Source organism: Chrysemys picta, chromosome 10, assembly GCF_011386835.1.
Source record: "Chrysemys picta bellii isolate R12L10 chromosome 10, ASM1138683v2, whole genome shotgun sequence".
Lineage (NCBI taxonomy): Eukaryota > Metazoa > Chordata > Testudines > Emydidae > Chrysemys > Chrysemys picta.
Genome location: NC_088800.1, coordinates 31,968,408 through 31,977,493, shown reverse-complemented (window position 1 = coordinate 31,977,493; position 9,086 = coordinate 31,968,408). Strand labels below are relative to the sequence as shown.

The 9,086-nt window shown below is 38.4% G+C and overlaps 1 long non-coding RNA gene across 1 annotated transcript in view; it reads left to right on the top strand.

The window, feature by feature from the left end:
- The first annotated feature begins 7,939 nt into the window (after positions 1 to 7,939).
- LOC135973947 (uncharacterized) overlaps positions 7,940 to 9,086 on the top strand; it is a 180,502-nt gene continuing 179,355 nt past the window's right edge. The window contains exons 1-2 of the long non-coding RNA XR_010591052.1: positions 7,940 to 8,054; positions 8,841 to 8,968. This is a non-coding gene — a long non-coding RNA (uncharacterized LOC135973947). The remainder of the gene's footprint in view (positions 8,055 to 8,840; positions 8,969 to 9,086) is intronic.

The window sequence follows — 9,086 nt, the reverse complement described above, 5'->3', positions numbered from 1 at the left end:
GGAAAAAGGATAATATTTTGAAATAATCTTCTTCCCTTCATTTTTTTGACCAGGGCTTGAGCAAGTTAACAGTTTGATGAATTTTGAAATTCTGATTATTTGTGAAAATTTTAACAAAAATTGAAACATTGAAAAGTTACATATTTCCCTCCCTCTTTTTAAAAACCAGCCCTAATAACAGTTCTTTGAATGTATTAGCTATTGTTTATGATATCTGCACAAGAACAGCTAGTTCAGACACAATTCCAACAATCCCAATCTGAGAACTGGGAAAGGTGCAATTCTGAAGCCAAATCAGCAGAAGACAACCAATCTTCTATTTCCCATTCTTTTACAAGTTTCTTTAGGTCCTGTTGCAGATTGTCTGTTTATATTTCAGTTCCCACATTGTGTGTGTAGACGAGGGTGTACCCACCTAGTGAGCCTGAAGACTGCTTATTCACATTTTCTTCCTCCTGTGTTTCTTTCATCCTCTGATTGCACAAAAAAAAGACCTACTATTTCACTTACACTTAAGTCATGCAGACATTTAAACAAAGAGGGAAAGAATAAAAATCAAACTGTTTTAGGGAGACATAACTTTATAACACCATTATATTGCAAATACAATAACCATAACCATTCTGAAAGGCTGCATTTAATTAATTCAAAGTAAAACCGTTTTCTGGCATACTTTAGTGCTTAATTCTCCAGAGCTTCTTATGGTGATAGGCAAAGGGGTTAGAAAATGCTCCCATTTTGATTTGTATGTGTTAGGATACCACTATACATAGATGCAAATGATGAACCAAAGTACAAGGCAAAGGAGAATGAGGCTCCTAAGGAATACTTTTTGAAAAGCACTGAAGTGACTTAGCAGCCTCAGCTCTATAGAAAGCGAATAAAATTTAGACCCCTAAGGCCCAGATCCACAAAGATATGTAGATGCCTAACTCCTGATTTCAATGGGAAGGGTAGGCACCTTTGAGGAGCTGGGGCTAAGTTATTTTTGAAAATGGGGCTTAAACCCCTAAGAAGCTTGGGCACCTCTGAGAATCTTACCCTAAGAGCTACTGGCACATGTACCTTAGAACCAAGCTGTCACAGCAGCTCTATTTCTCAGGTACCTTAGTCTCTGCAGGACCCTAAAAGTGAAAAACAGGCTTGCCTACCAGCAGTGACCAAGTAGTTCAATAGATGATAACCAAACTGTAACAGAATGTGGTGGGGGCATTTTTTGCATTCTCTTTTTAAACCACTCAAAAGACTCCTGTTGACTTCAATGAGCTTTAGATCAGGCCCCAGAATGTTCAGAAACGGAAAGTGCTTTTTTTACTTATTGCACCATGGGAAAAAAATGAAACTACCTTTCACTAGGTGGATTTATGAGAGTGAAATGTTAAATGCTTAATTTAGTACCAGAGGAAAGATTGCGGACCCCGCAGTAGGCAGCTACGAAATGACTTGCATGCAGGGGAGTTTCTCCCTAACTACAATTAATCAGAGGTTGGTTTATGCTTTGAATGCTTGCTTGTTTTAAAACTATACGTGGATATTCTTATGTCTAGTCCTGTTTAAAATCTTGTTATGGTCTTTGCCTCTGTGATGTCTTGTGGAAATGAGTTCCACAGGCTAATAGTGCATGCTGTGTAAACAATATTTCTTTGTTGAAAGCCATCACTAAGTGTTAAAATGCAGCCATATGGGAGCCATTTTGAATGGCATCATGAGACATTGTTCAGGAGGGATAAGTAACAATTGTTCAAGTTTAAACTATCGGGGGAATATTAAGTAGAACGGGATGTACAAATTTCATGCACTTTGGAATTTGGTGAGGGCACTTCAGTTAAAACCCCAACTTTTCCACAAAACACTGTGGGATCTTTGTTGATCACAAAAAGAGCTTCTATTTTGTGTATCATTCAAAAAACAGAAATATGCGTGGTCAATTTAAATGAATCCCTTCATGATGTGAAGTCTCCTGTCAAGATGTCCATTGCTGGCAAAATATGCACTGGAAGTGCTAGTATTCCAGTGCTAATTAAACAAAAATAGCCTAAGACAATTTGGATCCCTCTTAGGCTAATAGGAGTGAATAAGAGCTACAGAGAAAGAAAATAAAGCAAGACATACACATTTGTTTGCAAATGTGGATATTATGAATGGCTATGGATCTGATTTGCTTTGATGCCATTTGACAATCTGATAATTTTTGCAAAGACATACTTAAAATGCCATTTCATGGAAAGTTCATGATGTTTTCCATTATTTAAAATACACACTACATCTTTAATTTGCAGGGCTGTGTGTTAATTTTGCTGAGAGCACCATTTATTTCTCTTTCCTTCCACTTTGTTTAAAGTCAGTTGTTGACAACTCTCAAGCGTGTCAAACTCTCATCGCTAATAATTGCTTAAGGACCCCTAACTTCTACAAACGTTGGTTCCAGCTCAAAAACCAATGCTACAGCCCTGTTTGGGGAGGAAAAGCGGGGGGGGGGGGAGGGGGAAGAAGAAACCCGAGAACTTCTTCTGATGAATTTTTGATTTTCCTTTTTAACAAAGAAATGTCTGTGATTCAAAGAAATAGCTTAAAGTGATATTATAAAATAGAATATGGAGTGCACTATTCTGAATGACTCTTTGCTTTTAATGTGAGGCTGAAAAATTGTCAGTGCCTTTTTTGATTAGATGAGATTTTTTTTTTGTTCTTGATCTAAGAATTGAGGAGAAAAACATGCTACTTGCATCTGACTATGGTATAAGCCAGCTGTGATGTGTTGGAGATAAAGCAATACCCGTACTGCCTCAAGGCGGCACCTGTATCTATGGGTCAATGCCATTTCTCTTTAGATCACTGCTGTGCCACTCTCTTGGCTGCTGCTTTATTAGGCGTAATTAGGCAGGCTGTCACTTTTGTTGGTGATGGAAAAGGAAGATAAGTGGATTACTTGTGTCATCTATCTCTAGCCGGACGTGTCTAAAAAGTCTAAAGTGATTGCTGTGGGCCACAAATATATTCCACAAGAGGGAGAAGAGGGAAAAACAAAACAAAACCAAAACCAAGAAATGTATAAATGTCTAGAAATGACTTACCTTTGGCACTACTGTGTGTAATTTCAAACCCACAGGGAAAAGAGTTACAGTACATACATAAAGTCTTTTTGTTCAGAGGGAGAAGGTTGTCTATAATGGTTTTTGTGATATCCAAATGAAAAAGCTGTTTTCTACTTAAAATCCTAGCAGCAGTTTTATTTTTCATTTTTTTTCAAGTTAGTCCAATTTACTGAAGGAGCGCAGCACGTGTGGCTGGTGAAGGATAGCAGGCTCTTCTAATGACATGTTTCTCTGTTGTTTAGACTAACATTCAGGACATAGTTGGGTTATTTAGAGCACGTGTCTGTGTTTTTAGTGATTATATATGGGGGCAGTTAGTTAATTTCTTACTAATCTAGCAATGGGTAGAAATCTCAAGGTAACCAAACGAATCATTGACTGGCACAACAGCAGCCAATCAGCATTTGCAATTCTTTGAAGTTCTAAAATACCATCCTCTCAGAGGATCTGCTGTAAAGCGCAGTGAAATCAATTGAAAGACTCCCACTGACTTCAGTGAGCTTTGGATCAGACCCAGAATGTTCAGAAAGTGAAAGTGCTTATTAGCTATTGCATTAAGGAAGAAAAATGAGACTCCCTCTTATTAGGTAGCTTTATGAGAATGAAATGTTATGCGCTTCATTCAGAGTTGGATGCTGATGCACACTAAGCTGAAAGATTAAATAAAATAGATGTTAAATTCTTTAAAGCTTTTTAAGCTATTGAATCCTGAGCAGAGTGGCAGATGATGAAATGTTTTAAGTTTTAAAGGGCCTGAATTTGTGAAACAGACTAGTTTCAACTACAGAAACCTGAATTAAGAGATCAGCATGTCCCGTGTTATTATGATTTTTATTATTTGTGTCACAGTAGCACATACAGGGCCCAGCTGAAATCAGAGCTCTGTGGCACTAGGCATCATCCACAGACATGGAAATAAAACTGCTGACGCTCTGTTGACTCATTCTGGCAGATGTGGCTCATTCTCTCCACCCAAAGTACAAAAGAGTTGGAAGTGGCTCTCTAGAAAGAGGGAGTCATGAAGTAAAATTCTAGCAGTAACCAAGCTCAGGGAGTCTCTTTCACCACTTCACTTCCCTACATGGTATATAGTGAGACATGGATATTAGGTTCTATGTATCCAAGTTTAACTATCCTATTGTAATCCCCATCAAATCCCTTACACTGCAGGGGAAGTGTTCCACTATGCAGAAGATGTAGCAAAGTGCAATCACTTGGTCTGACACCAATTCCATTTACACTAGTGTAAATTTTACAACAGTTTTAACAGCAGAGAAAATGGGAGCAGAATCTGGTCCCTCTGAATCCAGACTCAGCCTGGCCTAGAGAGCTATAGGCAAATTTCCAGGGTGGTGTCCAGAACTTGGAGGTCCCCAGGACTCTTGTAGCAGTGGCTGACCAAGCACAGATCTGTGGGCCCAGGGTCCAAGCAGGGCCGGCTCTACCATTTTTGCTGCCCCAAGCAAAAAAAAAAAAAGCTGCCTGAACTGCCGAAGCAAAAAAAAAAAAAAAAAAAAGCCACTCAGACTGTGCCGCCCCAAAAAATGGACGGAGTGCCGCCCCTTAGCATATGCCACCCTAGGCACGTGCTTCCTCCGCTGGTGCCTGGAGCTGGCCCTAGGTCCAAGAGAATTTAAATTACAAATCTATCGTGTAGGATGGCCCCAGGAGACAGCCCTGGTTAATTTTTGATTGTCTCAAGCTTGAATTTAGCAAGCTACCAGGCTATGCAATAAGGGATACGATCCGAGACAAACTCAGGCAGCAAAAAAGAGGAGGGGACATGTGTTTCAGGTGAACCTCAGAGACATCTGAATGCAGCAGAGAACCACACAGTCTGATGATGATGCTTCCAACTGCATTATCTGAGGGGTAGAGTTACGAATCCCGTAGCCCCAGATCCTACCATTCGAAGTGACAGTGGGTCACAATGAGAGCTGTGTGAATAATGGATTTTTCATTTCCCTTAGCAACTCCAAAAAAGTGGGGGGAAAATTGATTTGGGGTCAAACCAAAACTTAAATTTTTAAAAATTGTTGGTGAATTGAAAAGTTGAAAAAATTAATTGTGGATCAAACCAAATATTTTGTTTCATTTAAACTGAGTGTTTTTAACATTTTTGAATTATTTATAAAATTGAAAGAAATTTTGAACCAAAAAGTCATTTGAATTAAAAAAAAAAATCCAAAAAATTGTTGAAACACAACTTTTCAGACTTTTTTTTACACCAACAATTCAGCTAAACCAACATGAATTCACATAATGTTACAATGTTGCTGAATCTGATTTTTCACTGAAAAGACTGTCCGCTGAAAAATCTCACCCAGCTGAAATCACAACTAAACAGACCACTTTGAGTGGCCCATCTTTCCTTTCCCTGGCAGCCTTTACTCACCAAGTCCAACATTGTCTGTATTTGCCTGTATTTTGAGGACACTTCTCCTCTATTCTGTACTTAGAAGGATATCAGTCTTTTTTTTTTTTTTTTTTCTGGGTTGCCTTAAAAAAAGACATGAAAATTCCTTTTGATCCGTCATAAGCACCCTGAAGTTGCATGCTGCGGATACTGCAAATATTGACAAAGCCATCTCTGGAGCAGATTGCCAGAAGCAAGCCAAACTTTTCCAATATCCAGTGCATGTAACTTCCACTAGAAATAGTTTCCATTTTTCTCTAACCCCTGACTTGCAATGGAAAGTGTTCCCTTTGCCAGTAGATAGAGCAGTCTCTCTTCCTTCCTCTCTTTCCTCAGCTTAAATCTCTCCCTCAGCCTCAGGCAAAGAAGACAATATTTTTCTCCTTGCCCTTTTCAGCTCTTTCACATGAGCCCATCTACTTTCTCTCAACTACTTGTGGCTTTTCCTTGATGGAGTTTTATTTGGACTAGTGAAACCAAAGCAACTTGCTTGATAACCTCACCTCTCATTTGCACCACAAGCTGCTGGCTGCAGTACACAGCATTTCCATCTTTTCATGACATGCCCCTGATCCTTCCGAATAATAACTCTCTGCCTCGTTAGGGCCATATTCAGTGCTCCTTACTCAGGAAAACGCCCATTGACTTAAGCAACATGACTTCAGGAGGGGTTTTCCTGTGTAATGCGTGCTATATAGGGCCTTTAAATGACAGCTCCTGTATGCTGCACCACTGGCAGCTTTAGTCAAGATTCTGTTTGCATGGGAGCTTCAAAACTTTTCATTCATTATTCAGTTCTGGGTGTTTAGGGTTCATTTTCTTTGCCTTAAAGACCCTTCTTAGATGCTGCCTAACTGTATCCATACGTATTGAGATAGCTATGGGTATAAGCATAGTGTCATGGAACTCCATCATTAGGAAAGACAGTTTCAAAGCTAACTGGACCAGTTTTTGTGTATGTGAAAAAAATTTTTTTTTAGCTACAATATGCTAGAACAAAAAATAACTATAAAACAAAGATGTAACTAGTGCCAGGAATTTACATATGAATATACCTTGGAAAAACTTGGAAATCACTATTAAGCCAAAAAATATTCAAAAAGTTGATGTGGGTACAGCATCCAATCTTTTAAAATTAGTCATAATCATATTAGTCTACCTTCATCTCCAATGCTTTAAGTTTCATTCTACACACAGTCTTTGCTTATTTATTTTAATTATACTATCTGCTCAGACTGGAAGTCTTTTAAATTCCCAGCTCAAGATTTGAGGTGTCAAAGTTTCTGATTTACAAAGAAAATATTTTGATGTATGTTCAGTGTTTATTTTCCAGTGCTGAAAGGTGTAATCTATTCTCCTCCATAACATGCCACTACCAGCCTTACTATATGACAAAAGGGTATAACTGTCTTTACAAAAGGGATAAGGGATGGCCTTTGGAGACAGTCAGTGCTACTCAATTAGCCAGATGGGCTACTCTTGAACAATGGAAGATGATCTTTTCCCACTCAAGGACTGAATGTGAATGTTGAAGAGCTTTGTACCCCTGGGAATGCTAGACTGCCAAACAAACCTGTGTTTACTGCATAACTGCGCAGTACATTACTCCCAAGCCACCAAGTCAGTTATTCTTTTCTATTGCTGGGTGGCCTAGCAGTTAAGGGCCAGATTCTGATACATTTACTCATGCTGAATGACACCTGACTGCACAAATGGTTCTTCTAATTCCCCGAAGCAATCTGAGCAGGTACATTACTCCAGAGATTGTGCAAAAATTAGTCTGTTCATAGGGTTTGCCTAGCTGGAAAAAAAATGCTTCTATGTAGCATATCTAGTTGAAAATGCTAGAAAAGGCATCTGCCAATCTATGTGCTTTTTGTTATTGTGAAGTTTCATTTTGTAGGCAGACAGACTTGCAGTACACTAGGAGGGGAAGATATATCTCAGAAAGACAAAAAGCTCTTTATTTTAAAATGATTAAAACAAGACATTTAGCAAAATATAAACATAACCAACTGCAACCCAATTAAATGCTTTCACTACGAACTTCACTGCAAATGACTCCATGTTCCTTCCAGCAGTGTCTAAAAGACCCTCGGTCCTGATTTATCCAGCTCAAATTACTTTATAAAATGAGATTATCGTTCATAACCTCTCACTTAGAAGAATTAAAAGCTGCTTCTTCACTTACCAAAAACAAACAACCCTTTACCAATATTTACTCATCAGCCCTATTTAAACTTTAAAAAATAATAATTCTTAAACTCACATTCTTTAATTTAACCAATTAGAAACACACAGACCAGGAAAAAATGGCCACCTACGTGCTAAACTACATTTCCCAGAAGACCACAGGACTAAAATCAGATGTGTCACACCCCTTCCTAGTATAAAAGCTTGACCCTTTGGCTATATCTCCATTATGAGTAGCTGCTGCAACAAGGGACCTTCTAGAATCTAGAGCAGACAACACCATTCAGGCTTTCTATGGCTTTTCAGTAGAACAATCAAGCATGTAAAATTCTCATCAGCAACACACCAAGGTAGCTCTTTGATGACAAATACTGCATCTAGTTTTAGTTACTCTATATAATGGGCCTTCTTAAAAGGTATTTTTCCCTGTGATAGTTTCTTTGATTCTCAAATGCTTATGGAAGTACAGGCCTTTCCATTCTTCCATTTCTACTATGTTTAATGGAGTTAAAGGATGACTCAGGCCACTGCAGAGAAGGAGAAAAATGGATTATTCATCTGAAGAAATATCTGACTAAAATCATATGTAGCCATTACACATTCCCATTGTATCACTCATATTCCAGGAGGGACATGTTTTGGTATGTTTTTTGATGGTGTAACTTTTAAATCGTTAACTCTATGGAGGCTCCCCGGCATTACAAGAACCAATCTGAGCTTTTTGGATCCAGTTTGTTTTTAAGTTTCAAAGAGGATCCTGATTTTAAAAGACTATTCACTCATCTCTAATCACATTTGTTCCTTTTCTTCAGGCATTAATCCAATTAGACATCAAGAAGTATAGCTTAAAAAAGCCACATTTCAACCCATAAAGTTCTTATAAAGAGCTAGTTAAGACTAGTTTTAAAGACTATTGCACGATTTTCAATTAAAAACACATTGTCTATTGTGTTCATATCTATACATTTCCAATAAACATTGGGCCAAATTCTTCTGCCAGCTGACTTGGAGTTCAGCTGAACTAATTTGACCCTCCATATTAATTTCTGGTGCACAATTTTTTTATCCATAGAAATTAAATGGAAAGTTTATGAATGTTAATGCTTTTATGTTGCACCATTTCTCTTTTATTTCAGTGGCAGATTTGTGCCAACCAAGGTGAGCTGCATGCAAGGGACAAGATCGACGCAAGTGACCAGCCTAGAAGAGTTCTGTTCAGGTCACATCATAACAGTTCTGGAGAGCAGCAGGTCCCAGATTGGAAGTAAGTGTATTTTAAAGATGCTTGTGTGTCACAATGGTGCCTTTTGCTGTCTAGTCAATGATGCTGCAGCTAGTAGACACACTAGTCAGATGGGCATAGCTCCTAGCTGACAGACCAA